The sequence below is a fragment of the Gymnogyps californianus genome, chromosome 8, assembly GCF_018139145.2.
Source record: "Gymnogyps californianus isolate 813 chromosome 8, ASM1813914v2, whole genome shotgun sequence".
Taxonomy (NCBI): domain Eukaryota; kingdom Metazoa; phylum Chordata; class Aves; order Accipitriformes; family Cathartidae; genus Gymnogyps; species Gymnogyps californianus.
The window spans coordinates 35,224,835-35,240,608 of NC_059478.1; the positions used below are offsets into that span (position 1 = coordinate 35,224,835).

At 47.4% G+C, this 15,774-nt stretch overlaps 1 protein-coding gene across 3 annotated transcripts in view; it reads right to left on the reverse strand.

The window, feature by feature from the left end:
- WLS (Wnt ligand secretion mediator) overlaps nt 1–15,774 on the reverse strand; it is a 39,874-nt gene that overhangs the window by 23,678 nt on the left and 422 nt on the right. The window lies entirely within an intron of this gene.

The window sequence follows — 15,774 nt, forward strand, 5'->3', positions numbered from 1 at the left end:
AGTTAAGTAATTAAGTTTATTACATCTACAGACGTATTACTGACTTTGTAGTGGGATCAAATTAGGATTAGCTGAAGCAGCCGGAATCTGCCAGTTCAGTCTCGGATACCTCAGTTACACCGAAATCATACTGAAAGTTGCTGGCATCTTGTTCCGTGCATACACCCTTCTAATTTGCTCACTGGAGCAAATCCACATGCAAAGCATGTGCCCATATCACAAACCTAGACGGATGAACTAATCCTAAAGCTTGCGGTCCTGCAGAGCAGGGCAGGACTTACCGCAGTGATTTGAACCACGGGCAGCCACACGTTTCCTTGGGCAGGAAGGCTTTTCTCACTGCTGAACCACACAATTCTTTTTTAAGAATCCTTGGTAATGGGAGAGAGCAGCACTACTTTGCATCTAACCCAGCCCAGGGCCATCACCAAGATCTGCCGTCTGCAAACTTGCTGTGGGAGCCGTCTCAGCCTCGCCAAAACTCCCGACGTGGAAAACACGGGGTAAGCTGGCCACCTCCGTGATGCTCCAAAGATCCTTGCTCACCCACTGCTGCTAACTGTAGGGAAACATTTTGCATGAAGGCATTTCCTCCTTTTGCTCTAAGTCAGGTGTGAACTAATGACTATTACAACCAAAGATTTGTCTCTCTTTTTCCCCTAGCCCCACAGCTTTTTTTGAGATATCGGGAGAAAAGAAGCTGAATAGAGATCTTGCCTCTGAAACGCTCCCCAAACTCTGCACTGGCCCCCATCACCACAGCAAGCGACCAGGCTTTCTGCATGTGCACAAGAAACCCATTTTCATTGTATCAGGATAATGCATAACATTCCAGATCAGACAATTAAAACTATGGAGGAGTACACTGCTCGGGCTTTACGTCGATGAGGAAACAGTCCAGCTCTGAAGTACAAATACGGATGAAAGCAGAAAAGAAATGCATTCCACCTTCAGCCAGAATGTCAGCATATAACACCTCCAAATCTGAGAGAAAGAAAAGGCTTTTAAAAAACTCAAAATACATTTCCAACATAGTTCTGCCATGCAAAGACTTCTTATGACAGCGGTTCTGCCCTCTTTCCAATATCATTTGGGAAATAAATATTTTAATGCTATTTTAATGCATCGCAGAACTGGCAAACCATGGAGACAAGCAGAGCTGGAGCTGCTCCAGTTCCTCATCTCCCCAGTATGATCGAGGGGCTTCCATGGGTCAGAAAGTCAGCGACCAGGTCGTAATTCCCCTGTCCCTTATGGATCTACTCCCCTTCTGTCATAGAAAGAAGTATTTTTTGTGCACAACAGCTAGCTCAACACGTTTTGATGCCCAATACATTTCACTGCAATTAAACCAGAACTGTCCTATTTTCTGAAGTATTAGCAGGAAGGTACCATCGGACAGGCTGTAATGAATTCCTTCCAGCTTCACAAGTTTTGGGAAGCAGATGGAGCAGGTTAACTCCTTCTTTTGAAGCTGTTAAAAGAGTTTTCTTGATGTCTGTTTTCACAAGAACTTGAAGAAATTAAAGCTACGTAATACAAGGTTGTGAAACGACATTTATGAACAACTCCAAACTATCCAGCCCTTTTTAAAATGAAAATAAGGCTTGAAATTCAAAAATTTGAGTGCAAATTTAACTTAATAATGTAAAAATGCTCTAACGCGAGTGACAAGCATTGAAATGTTCCTGTATTATGAAGTAAAACAGAAGTAGCCCATAGAATAACAGATATCCAGGCATATAGAATAACAGATGACTTAATGTCAAAGTCTCCAGAGAAAAGACACCGAGGTGGTCATGTAAAACGGGGGACAAGCCGGCCAGCCCGCGGGCTCCTTTCTATTTTCACGTTATCACCATCCTCATTCTGACAGATGGTCCAGGACTTCCCGAACGGATCACAGCCCACCAAAAAAACTCCAACAGCAAGCAATAACACCCTACCTACAAACTTCCAAGCATTTCAATGAGAAAAACAAACCAAAACTGAGCAACACCCACCCAGCCACCCCCAGCCCCGGCCGGGGCAGAGCCAGCTCAGGGTTCCCCAGGCTCAGCACGCTGACATCCACGCGCGCTACACCCAGATGATTCAGACCTGGCTCCCTTGTAATTTGGACGCAGCATCACAACAGCAGCTCTATTGCTTTTTGGGATCCAAGCCAGGAACCCTGCGTAGCATCTTCCCCAACGTGCCACCTCGTTAGAAAGATGACATCCGCACTCCTCCTTCCTACAGGCAGGGGAGAGATGACTCAACGTGCGAGTCGGGAGGAAGTTATTAAAAAGCAGTTGTTTATAAACTGCATTTTTTCCATTTTTTTGACAGCGATAAGTTTCTTCTAGCTGAAAAGTAGCAGTGATGCTGGCAGAAAGGGTGGGCTGAAAGGAAAGGGATTTGCTTAAGCAGGAGTACTCCCAGATTCACAGCAGCTCTCGCTATCAATCCACAGCCTAAGTGCATCACAGATACGTAGCCCTGCTGCATCTCAAACCCTCGCTGCATCCAGCAGTCCTCCAGGAACCACCGAAAGCTCATACGTTACAGCAGCCCCAAAAAAGAACAAATCATCGATATGCCAGAAAGAAACAGCGAAATGGAATAAAATAAAGCACTCAACAAACAAAAAATCTAGCTGCAAGTCCAAGATTACAGAACACTTTAATGGCATGCCATAAGTGCATAAAACGGTGCAACATTCCTTTATCGTGCCTCGATGCAGAACCTAGTAACCACGGCTAAAACTGCAGCTGCAAGTGAATATTAGGAATATCGTTGTGAAATAAGCCAGACATTCAGGCCAAGCTCTCAGAGCTTTTTAACTTTGACAGATCTTTGTGTGATTTAAAAGTAGGCATTTCTGAATTAAGAGACATTGTTACTTCTACAGAGAAGACGAATGTTTCTTGCTTTGATGCAACTCATTATAGCCATAAATACATGTTTTCATCACTGACTGATTATGATTTTAAATACTTGGCATACTCACTCAAGTATCCCCTCTGCCAAAGTTACAGCTTTGAGGAGCAAGAGACAATTACTATATATATTCCTTGTCAGGAACTGCACACCAAACGAACGTCGGCACTTGGCTTCCATTACTTATTTGGCTCCAGTCCCATTAAATTCAAGTGAGTGTTGAACCAAGTGGAAAAAAATGCTTTGTGAAACTGCAGCCAAGTCAACTAACAGTATTACAAAGTGCTATGCAAAACAAAGCTAGCATCGAGGGATTTCAGTTAAAACGTGGTGCCAAGCAGGCTGCTTTCAGCCATTCTGCCTGTGGGCTGGTAGATGCTTCAGCTTTATATATTAAATGATATATGTCAGCCTGTAAATAATTAAATAGCCGTTTGTGCATAATACAGTGGATAAGGCTCAGCCCATGTTCCAGTCTGCTCGCTGTGATGAGAAGTGCTGCAGTAATGCAGGTACCATTTATTTGGAGGGGTTAGCAGAGTAACCAAGGAGCAGGGCTTTTACCAGGAGGGTTTTGCAGAAGCTGGTCAGGAGCGCGGCTCTCCGGGAGCCAGCCCAAACAGGAGCCAGCCCTGCGAGCTTGGGTTAGGGCTACCCGGGGAGCCCCCGTGAAGGAGCCCTGGCTCCAGGGGCCACGAGCAGGCATCGATCGGGCAGAGACCCCTCGCGCCAAGGGGTTCGACCCCTGCGTGCTGGATGCCGCAAGCCGTAGGCATGAGGCTGCCGGAGCTGCTAGCACTGTCAGTGGATACTTCCAACCCCGCTACTTAAGAGAAAAAACTTCCCACAGACGAGTTTAGAGACAGGATGATTCACAGCGAACGCTTTCAGAGCAACAGCCATGATCTCCAAGGAGCCGGCATGCCTGCGCCCATGGGAAGCGGGCAAGAGGTGACTGTCACCACCAGAGCCTTCCTTAGCTCTGCCGGGACAAACCTTCATTCAACCTTCCTTCAAAACCCAGGCAAGCACAGACATGAAAATAAAACCAACACAGTCTGAGCGACCTCTCTTTTGCAGTTCACTGGTTTTCATACTAGTTTGGGGAGCGAATACAGTTTAGCCTCTTTGAAGCTTGTTTGCATATATGCTGTGAACACATTTCTCTTAAAGGTATGGGGCGGCCGGCTGGCCCAGCCGGCCCGTATGCTGCTGGGCAGCGGGGAAGCCGCCCACTGCGTCTCCTCCAGCAGAGGCTTCGGAGGTGCCCAGCTCACTCCAAAAGCCCCGGGGATATCCCAAATTACAGGGGGTCAGAGCAGACCCTGCCATTCCCCGCCAAGGAAGCAGGGCTCCTAGGCAGTGAGCCCCGCAGAGAGCCGGGTGCCTTCAGCAGCGTGGTCACCGCTTCCCGGGGAGGGTTTCTGATGAACTTTCAAAGCCATTTCGGCTTTGCCTTACAGACAGCTACAGACTGAAGCAACTTCCAGTGAGACTCTTCTCACTGTTCATATTGAAAGTACCATATAGCCAATGGTACATTGGCTCAAGCATATGGATTTGCTCAAGCTACGTCCCGACGAAAGAGCGGCAGTTAAAAGTAAGAGACACATTTGGGGGACACACGGACGGACGGACAGAAGTTGAATTGCTTTTAGTTTTGAATGATCCAAAACTACTCAGTCTTGTGTTGAACTGGTAGCGGTGTTTCACCTGAAGATGACAGTGTTATAGAATAACTCCAGATAAGAGGATCTGAAGGAGACATCTCAGCCTACATATCTACTGGCCAGAGAGGTCGAAGATCTTATGACCTGATTCAGCAAAAGATGTCATGATTTGCTTTCTCAGCACTGGTGACCATCCTCATTGCCAAGACAGAGAGGATTTCTCTCCTATGTGTCAACTGGAATCGAAATTCTTTCGCTTCACGTAGACTAAACAGAGTACGAGTGGAGGCAAACAGCTGAAGTGATTCATCGCACGGACGGGACACCCCGAGCCATCCAACGCTGCTTCTGCCCCTCTGCATTCCCCACAGTAAAACCCTACCGTATGTGCTGAAGAAACTGAGCATCCTGCCCCAAATACCGAGCAAACCGGTAAATAGCGGGGTACTCTGAAGGGACCCGGGGGGTCCAGGCCTGTCTGTCACTGGTGTCATGCTTTCTTGAGCCACTGGGTTAGATCCTGGTTACCACCATGCTCCCAAGTTTGGCTTCCAGAAATCCTCAGAAGGGAAAGTTTTAATTCCCTTTAATGGCCAATTAAATGAAACAAATGGAGTAGGGGGGGGGGGGGGGGGGGGGGGGGGGGGGGGGGGGGGGGGGGGGGGGGGAAGTTGGCAAGTTTTAGTGGAGACTTAACCCTCCGAGTTTGGTTACTTAAAAAGGAAAGTAAACACTCATTCCTCCAATCAATACAAGCATAATTAATTAATCACAGCATCCCAACCTTGATTTTGTTAGCAAATTTTTTCCAACAAAAGCTAGAGCTTCACCTTACAGAATTATGCTTCCTTGGCCAGCATATTAAAAATGAACCCGTTCAAAGGGAAGAGCACTGTTTGACGCTGAGGAACCAGAATTACTCTGGATGGGATGGGACCTCGGGAGGTGTCTCGTCCAACCTCCTGCTCGCGGCAGGGTCAGCCAGGAGCTTAGAGCAGGGTGCTCAGGGCCTTCTCCCACCAGGTCTTGAAGGTGGTTACTGCTCCTGCGATGCTGATGTGCTGCTCTTGCTGTCCCCTCATTCCCATTTTTATCACTCCGCATACAGACTAAATATTAAGCTACTATAGAGCAGTCGAAGTTGAGTTTGCATGCGGTAGAGATTACTGCCAGCTGGATCACGTGCACACACAGTCTTCTCCGAATGCCCTGAATCTTTGCCCTGTAACAAATAGCCACGTTTCATTCCTCAAAACAGTTTTTAACGCTGTTTCTACAACCCAGGAGACCAGACTGACAGAGCCTCGCCATTCTGCAAAACCCTACGCTGGATGGAGAGAGGCATTGGGAAATCCTGCTCTCGCCTGCAAGGGTGAAGCCTCCCCACGCCAAGCAGCAACTGCATTTACAATATCTGGTGATTGCATGAGAGCTTCTGCCAGGGAGCACGTCGTACGGACATGACACAACGCAACCGCCAACACAGCTCACTTTTCGACTCAGGAGAGTCGCAGCTGGTTTTCCCCTGGAGCTCCCAGTTCTCCTGCGCGCTGCGTCCCAGGTCTTGCTCTTCCCTCACCCCCACAGATGTTTCTGCTCTTCTCCACCCAACTCCCTCCCTCCCACCGTTGGGTGCATTTACAGCTGATGCTCGGCTGCCCCTACAGAAAACTTAGGGGCCCAAAGCTTAGTTGAGGTAGAATACAAAGACCAAGAATAAATAACAGTAGAAGAAGGAGGCCTTTTGGTGGCCATGGACCTTAATGAATCTTCAAGCGTGGGGAAAATGACATCTCATCTTCAAATTTTTAAGAAAAATAACCCCAAACCAGTTAGGTCTTTAAGACGGACAGAAGAAAAGAAAGCCTACTTTCTCCAAACGGCTATCAATCTTTAATAAAATACCCTTTCACATCTTTGTGCCACAAGCAAAACTTGTTTCTACCTATCTCTTGGGCTTACCTCTCCTGCAAAGCATGGTGGGGATGGCATGTGGGGATGGGCGAGGGCAAACGGAACAGAGAAAACTCATTTAGACAAACTCCAGCACCATTTGTAGCCCACTGGACTTACCCTGAAAGATGCTGGCAAATAGCACTGAGCAGCTGCAGAACTCCTTTTTTTTTTTCTTCTTAATTTTTTTTTAAATTCTCAAAGCCCCAGCTCAAGGCTTGACAGCTTTAACATCTCTCTAGTACAGCAATACGGAGCTTCTCTTTAGTTTCAGCTATACTGTCCTTGAAGCAATCTATCTATTAACATGTAAGCATCAATCCGCCCTTTTCTTTTCTGAGAAAAAAAAAAGCAGAAAATAAGATCCCACCTCTAAAGGGGCTTACCTCAGGAACTATTCCTCAGAGAAAAAAGAAACACTGTTTCTCTGTATTTAGACTTAAATCTTCAGGTAAAAAAAAAAATTACTATAAGTGAGCTCAATTTTTCAATATTTTCATTTTACAATATTACATATGCCTGGATTTGCATGAGAGCCACCATCACTCAGTTTATTGATTTCAATAAATTCAGTAGATCTTTAAAAAGCTCCTGCGATAAACCCTCAAATAATTCCTTCCTTCTTCCCTCCTCCAGGCTCCTGCAAACAAGGCACTCAGCCCAGTTACAGGAACAACATCCCCTCTCTGCTCCCACATGAATATGATATATATTTTATACCTTCTCATCTAGAACACCTACAGCATTTCAAATTAACTACTGACCCCTGCTCTCCCACTATAAACAAGCCCTTTAGAAAATCTCAATTGCATTGTGTCTACATTGATTAAAGCTTGAATCCTACTGACCTCATGTGGTGTTAACTTCTCCCATGCACCAGGAGCATTCTGCTTTTCTACTCAATTACCCCCTTCTGTGCAGAGCCATCACTACCCAATGAGCACACACAATGGACTTCTGCTTCATTACACTAACCAACAGCAGGATAGGAATAAACAAGCTAATTTATCATCGGACAGCCTCAGCTTTTCCAACTAGAACAGTGAGAACCTGAAGAACGTTATATATACTTATTTATAAATACATATTGGCTGCAGCATGAAAGTTTTCTCTTCTACCTCCCTCTTTCCTGACCTTGATGCTACCAGTTTAATACGTTAATGAGACTGACCACTAACACAGTCTTTAAATTACTCTTTTTTATTACTAGTTACTATTTCACAAGCTACATGAAAGCCTTTTTCTGAACACTGCAGCAGCTTTTATATGCAGAATTGCTGTACATATAAATCATCGAATTCATCTTTAAAAAAAAAACAACCAAAACCCAAAACCCCCACTATCTACTAGAAGCCCACTCTCCTTGGGAAAGGGATTGCTTTCTTACCATTTGACTTCAAGCTTTACCAAGACCATAGCCCTTTAAAGCCCCAGGGCACCATTTCCATCCTTATTTACAGTGGGAGTTGCCAGACATACTATTGTAGCTGAACACCCTTATTTCTGTCCTCTCCAACAGATCTTTCAATACTACAGGTTTCTCTGTCTTTTTGGTTTCAGACCATAAAAATGAACCTGTCCAAACCACCAAAGCCTAGTTTGGGAGATTTCTGACCCAAGTTTGTGTTCTGCATCCAGGTCTCCTGCTTTGGATGTGAAGAGCAAGCCAGGAGCGGGCTGTGCAGGTACCTCCTCTAGCGACAGCGTTGGCTTGGGCAGCGCTGGCTTTTCCACCTCGTTTGGAGGGCGATGGGAGTCCTGACCCAGTTCAGAGTACGGCTGGATGGAAGGTGATATTTGGTGGCACAGACGGCAGCCCAGACCTCTGCCAAACTCAAACCTACCGTCTTAATAGACTGGGCTGGGAAGTGAGCTGCCAGGATTTGGAGGTCCCTAACCAAGCACTACAGCCAGCAGGACAGTCTCACTGTGGTTTTGAGGAATTTCTGTGCTTTCTTCGCTTCCTATAACCATGCAGTAGCTAGAGAGATGTGTGCGTATTCACGTTGGAGGGGTGGCTGGTTTTTTCGCTCAAGGTTTGTTCTTCGATGCTACTTTTGCAGCTTTGGGCCGTGTGCTAGCAGAAAAGTTGTCCGTGCAGCACGGCCTCTTTAGAGCAGCGCAGACTGGAGATTTTCTTCACTAAGTCGGTTCTCAAAGAGCCACAGGAGCAGCTGTGCCAAGAGCCTTTAAAACTGAAAGTGGAGTCGGGATCCCCGCTGCGGGAACAGGAGTCCAAGCCACCCTGCAAGGCTGCTGCCACCGAACACCAACCAAAGGGCTTCGGGGGAACAGCCTTGCTCTCAGAGATAAGGGATTATTCCCTCAGCCCCAGGCAAGTCACTAAGCCAGAAAATCTTACGAGGCACTAGAGTACAAGTATATTTGCTGGGAGAACTAAATGAATGACCTTCACGATTCATATGCATGTGCAACAGCAGCAACAAATGCAAATGAAGAGAGCACTAGCAGTACGAGTTCCATAAATGCAGAAATATATATTCAAAAATATTTTATTTAAAGGGAAAAAAAAAGAAGGAGGTAGAACTGAGTTACTAATTGCCACAGACAGTTTGATCTTCTTCCAAGTCGTCCTTTGTCAATATTCGACTCAGATGAAATGCATTTCCTGCTACGCCCAGCCAAGATATTAAATCCCTGCAAACAGAGGTCTAAAATAGCAGTATGACCTGATGTTATCCGGCAGCTTTTCTCCTGAGCGACAGCCTGAAACTCCCCATGTCACACACTACAGATAACAAGATACCTTGAAACCGCCAATACTCAGATATGTAAAGAATTTCATCTGCATTTGAATAGGAGGGATCAGATCCTCCGGCACTTCCCCAGGCTGGGGCCAGCAGCAGGCAGCCCTGGAGCAGCTGGACACCTTGCGCCCTTCAAAGGCTTTCGGAGGCTATCAGAGAGTTATAACTTGACTTCAAAGACCATAAATGTTATTTACTAACGAAAAGACTTCCTGTTTAATCGTTATCCCTTGCAAAGCACAGAGAGGCTGCACGACCACCCCTTGGTAAGCGGTCGGGTCATGTTTAAAACCAAGCCTGTTTAGTTAGTATCAACACAAAAGAAAAGAGGAGCAGCAAGAAGACCGTCCTGTTTACATAAACTACAAGGCACAGAGTTTCCCTGATGCACCTCTCCCAAGTTAACTGTAGTTTGGAAGTGATGCAACTGCGAGAAGAACAAAAAACTAGCACCTCGGAGGATTTACAGCCTCGCTGCCCGCTCCTCAGGCCCCCAGCACGGACATTTCTGCCTGGGAACTCTCAATTTCTGGCACATTTGCCCATTCAGCTACAGTTACAGCTCTTAAAAGGAAGAATTGAGCAGACCTAAACTAAATAGACATGACCTTTCATGTCTGCTTTTTCATCGGCTCCCAGTGCTTCTGCCAAGGCTGCAGCACTAAAGGAATGTGTCTATACAGAGGAGTCTATTGGCATTCATGTCCACGGTACAGCACCGACCTATTCAGCACAGCTTGCCCATCTTCTGGAGAGGCCAGTGATGAAAGAAAGTCAGGCACACAAAAATGGGCTTTGTCCTGGAGCACACAGACACTCTTCCCGAGCAGGCTGCATCCACATACCTTAGAAATCAGAGCGTCTCTCCTGTCAAAAGATCAGTTCAGCCCTAAGAAGGTAATGAAATCCCAGGAAAGAAAATTAAATCCTGGAAACTCACTGCTCAGGAGCCAGATCAGACATTTAGATAATGAACTGGAATTGTTGATAGCTGCTCAGCCATTTATACACATGACTCATTATCTCTCTGGGCGAGACACACAAGCAAGAGTTTTATTTGCTCCAGTCAAAACAATTCTGTTTTTTCAACCTTAAGCCGAGGCAAGGGAGCAGTGAACTTGCACCTTTTTAAATGCATCCCCCTCGTCCCAGAAGACTCATGCGCTAAATAAATACCTCCACTTTTCCAATCAGTTAAATTTGTAAAGTGTACGGCTGGGCACTGGACTTTCCGTACTTAACTGTATGTATGCCTGCTCCTGGACTTTGTCTTCACTACAGAGAGGTTCTCCTGCATTCAGTCGGCTCATTTGAACTGAAACCAAGATAATCTGTGACTTGGGACGAGGCATCCTTGGAGTCCTAGAAGTAACTCACATAAAGTAAGTTATTGAAAAGTTGTCTTTTCAATAACTTGTCTAAAGGAACAAAAAAAAAAAAAAAAATCACAGTTTTGTAGCGGGGATATTGCTGCACAGAGCTCTGTTGTCCGATTTCCTCCTGTGCCCCCCAGTTCAGCCTGCCCATCTGCCCAGCAGCTTTGCTCTTTGCTACAGCCTCCTGTGGTACTGGAAAACCCGGGGCAAGATGCACATTGCTTTGCTTAACTGCAGTAACAGAGAGAGAAAGCCGCAGGGAAGGTGGGGTAATTTCTTGACCCCGGGTCGTTAGAACAGACCAGACCATTCAGTGAAGCACAAGCTAGCTTAACAACAAACCAGCGAGCATGCCAGAGTCAGAGGCTGCAGGTTTGTACGTCTGCCCAGCTTTTGCAGCGATCAGGCAGCAGCACAAAGCCCACCGAGATGCAGGAAACCCTGCGCGGGCACCGGCAGCACCCAGGAGGCTCAGCGTTCTCCAGCACCCTATGGGAGCTGCAGAGCTACGGAGCATGACGAAAAGTGCCTCACACTTTGGGATGTGATTAACACAAAAGTTCCTGCTATCTCCATGAACTCTGGACAGTTTTGAGCAGTAAAGTCTGTTTTCTTTCTTTTTTTTCCTTTTTTAAATACTGTGTATATAAATGAATTCCAGGATGCAAAGGAAATTACAAAGAGGGACACCATCAACACCTTCCCACAAGGTATACAGAGGAAGATAATTTGTAATCAAAAGCTTTGGCTTAAAGAAAACCAAGAGGCACTAAATCCACACTAGAGTCAAGTCAGATTTCCACACACACAAAATTTCTACCACCTGGCCGGCAGTCAGAAGGAGAGGACACAAGGTGCCCAAGCTCAGCTTTGGCCCCGGAGCAGTTGTGGTGTGACCTCCATTGGAACACCCTGGTCAAAACTCCCAGTAACAAGCAGGGCCAGACAGATGCTGCAGCTGGTCCAGCTGTGGGGAGGTTCGTCCTCGCGCCAAGTCCAAGGCCGTCACCAGTTAACCTGGCTCCGCGTGCTGGTGAGCACAACCTGTGGCCTGGTCGAGCCCGGTGGCACCCCTGGAGACAGCCAGGATGCCAGGTATCTGGCTAAACCCACACCCTACGTCGAAAAGGCAAGAGCATACATATGCATAGCACGTGAGGGCTCCTGGGAATGCTGGCACGACTGTAAATTAGCATTAGCCTAATTTCTCACAAACATTAATGCCGCCTTGAACGATAACAGAAAAACATTCCTGTTTGATCCCATTCTCCTATAATACATGTATGCTATCATTTATAGCGGGATAGTGAAGACAAGGTTGTGTTATGACTAATTTTATGGATCATGTTTTATCGAGTTCTGAAACATCCTAACAGAACATGTAACACGTAATCCAGAAGCATAACCTTTAAACAAGATGTTTACCAGGGAACGGAGCAGACACCAGGAATTCCGCAGGGTTTGACAACAGGACGGTTTGAAGCCGTGACAGTCCCAGTTGTCTGGAGCCAACAGTTCATTGCCTTAGCGTGACAACAAAGAAAGAGCTCAATAAAATTCTCTTTTGAGGTGTTTTCTCACTCCCTAGCTTTGCAAAGCTCCCTTAGACTGCCACAGAAGCTTCACCCCGGTAAGGGAATGACTCCCATATGTGTACATCTCATGCTTTGCCAACATACAGTTCTAAGCAAAATCCATGTGAGAGCTGATAAGACTCCTGCCTCTAAAAGAGCTGTTGGAAATGTGCAAGCCGTATTAAAACTCAGACATTATGCAGCTGACTGTTCAAAAACTAGCTAGAGAACCACCACTGGCAGAAACCCCCAATTTCAGAAAAATGAAGCTTTGTCGTCATTGTTGTATCAGGTACCGATGCATTGCATTTGTGTATTTTGGACTTGCACAAGTAATCTGTTAAAATAGAGCACTTAGTCATTGTTTTGAAATATGACCTAACTGACTGCTAAAGGAAAGGCTGGTTTAGCTTTGTAGCCGTGTTCCAGTTGTGTACATATTTTGGTTTGTCTAGACCTGAATAAACTAAAATAACTAGATTCTTGGTGTCTGTTTGGTGCGCTGGATCAAACCAGACCAGGAACGCTATTTCAGTGACACCTCAGCTCCCGTCCCACCTTGTGTCACACCTCTCTGAAGAGCAGCAGTCCCGTGTCATTCCTGCCAGGGCTATCGGCAGTTTGAGTACTCATAGCACTGCTTCGCTCCCCACCCGCCGTCTCCAGCCACGTTGCAGAAGAACGCCGGCCACGGACCCATTTCTCACCAGATGCCTCTTAAAAAAATGCCACGTGCTAGGGACTAACTAAAGGGGCCGGGACCCCGAGCTGCGGGCCCCAACTGTGGCCCAAGGGATCGGCCGCAAGCCACTGGCTCAGAGTTTCCAGGGACACAGGGACCCCAACGGCGAGGCATGGTTCAGGGCTAATTCCTGGGAAGAGTTTTCATGCAGACCCCCGGGCTGCGACGCCCTGCTTGTCTGTCACTGTGCCAGATGTTGAGGACCAGACCTAGTTTACACGTAAGAACTTACAGTTGTTTAACAGGCACCATATACACTTCGGCTTCCAGCTCCCGGGAGGGCTGGCTGGGAGCTGTTGTCACCCATCAGTACAGCTGCCCCACAGCTACTAAGTGAAGAGGGGGAAGAGCCTCTTAACTCCCTGAATGCATCAGAAGTGGTAAATACCGTGGAGGAAAAACCAGTTTGGGTGATTGATTAGTGCAGTTTTATCTGCTCAAAGATCAGAACTGGGGTTTTCCAGCAATTAAAGAAAGTTTGCCCACAATAACCCCCTAGGACTCGCCCGGGCTCGCCCGCAGATAGAAGATGCACCTCCTCCAGCAGCATGAAGTTACCCTGAGTTTGTGCAAGACTCGGTCCCGAATCGCTCTCTCCGTCGGCAGAAGAGCTGCTCGGCCGCAGCGGGCCCTGCCCGGCAGACCTGCCCGCCCGGCTTTCCAGCATCAGCTTGTGCCCCCCACCCAGGACAGGGGCCCCCCACCCAGGACAGGGGCCCCACCGTGGGTGCTCGGCGGCAGCAGCCGGTAAGGCAGGGAATAGGCAAGATGGAAGACTGAACTAACAGCGTCTAAGTTCTCTTTCATCTCCGAATCCCTACAAACCTGAACAAAAACCTTTCTGTTTATTCCCTGTAAAGCTAAACAGAAATACATCCATTTATCATACCTGTCCCAGATGACAACAGAAACAGGGCTTTCTGATCAACACCTTCCTTTTGTACAAGCAACTTACTGTTTTTTAAACTTAGAAGCAAGAAGCTCCTAGAAAAACACTTTTAAGATGAACACCGAGTCTGGCTTCTCTGCACAACACAGGCCATGACATTTTATCTAATGAATCAGCGTCGGGTTCAGTAACCTGCTCTTGAACCAACTCTTTTTTTAAAAAAAAAAAAAAAAAAAGGAAGGAAAAAAGCCAATCCTAATAATATTCAGTGTTGGTTCAGGCCCACAAGACTAGAAAAACTGGGTTTTAATCCCGTGTTTGCCACCGACTCCTTTGTGCTTAAGCAAAGACGAGGGATTGAAGCAAGAGAATGAGGGAAAGTTTTTGAAAATTATGTTTAGTAGAATTCCTACGGCTCTTGAGAACAGATAATTAGAGAGGCTACAAATGCAAAAGCACTAATGTGCATCAGGAACACTGACTCTGCTTTCTGAGGAATGGCTGTAGATATTTCTTCAATACCTCTCAAATAAAGACCACCGCGAGAACGGTCCAACTTTATTCTCCCAAATAAGAAGTGCAACCAATTTTCCCGATGCCCCTTCGGAGCAATGTGACTTCAGTTATCCACGGTCCTTCCTGAAAATCCCAACGGCCCCGAATACGAGCCTGCACCAGAGGAAGGGGAATAAATCCTCGGGCGAGCCAGCCCTCGCCCCGAGAGAGAAGCGGAGAGCGGGGAGGGTTTGGGTCGGGAATTCCTCTGCAGGGCAGCACAGCCCTTCCCGAACATCTCCACACTGGAAATCGCCAAAGTAGCCAGATATATGCGACGATCATTACAAGGAGCCGGCGCAGAACTCAGCTGCTTTCTAGTAAAAAAAAAAAAAAAAAAAAAGAAAAAATAAAAAAATTCCCGGGACTGCCCCCAAACCCTGCTCTCCTCCATCTTTCTCCTTCCATCCCCCAGCTCCTTCCCCAGGCAAAAATCAAAGCCCCCGGAGGAGGAGGGATGGCAAACCCCGACTGGAAGTTTGTTGCCGAAGGTCACATCTATGCCAGCACTTCCCCAAGGATTTTGTAACGCTCCCTGCGAGCTAATAAAGAAATAAACACAATCTGGGCTTAAAAAAGTTTTAGGCGAGGAGGTTTGCGTGCGAAAAGTCGGGCTGACCCGCCGGCGTGGGGAAGCGGCTCGGGGAAGGCTGGATGCCACCCGCAAAGCTTCAAACGCGGGTGGGGGGACGTGCCCGTCCCCCGTGGCTGGGGCGCGGGGGGCCAAGGAGCACAGTGTGTGTGTGTGTGGGGGGGTGTTTAAGGCCCCCTCCCCCAGCAGCCACGCGAGTTTCTGTGAGCCGAAACCCACGCAAGCCGACCCCACGCGGTTTCAAGCGCCTCCTGGAAGCGGATCGGGGGGGGGGGTCCCCCCAAGAGAAACGACCCCGGACAAAAGAGCGAGTGCGGCGGCGCGGGGGGAGCGGGGCCGGGCGCGGGGAGCGGCTGCTGCTGGCGGGGGGGGGGACCGGCGGCCACCCAAACGCACCCCAGAGACGGTAAAAACCAGTCCTGTCCTCGCCCGGAGCAGCGCCCATTAATTTTCCTTTTTTTCTTTTTTTTTTCCCCCTTAATTTTTTTTTTTTCTTCCCTTATCATTATGGTAAGCGGTGAGGTTTCCTCCTGCGGTCGGTTCGGAGGCCGAGAAACGGGGAGGGGCAGAGGTACGAAAAGAGTGGAGGAAGAATTTTTTAAAAAATAAAAAGATTTTTTTTTAAAAACCAACTTTGCAATGCAAGGCTTCCCTGCGCGATCAGTCGCCATACTGAAGATTTCCCCCCCCCCTTCCTCTTTCTTTAAGTACAGACTGAAACCAGGCCAAAAAA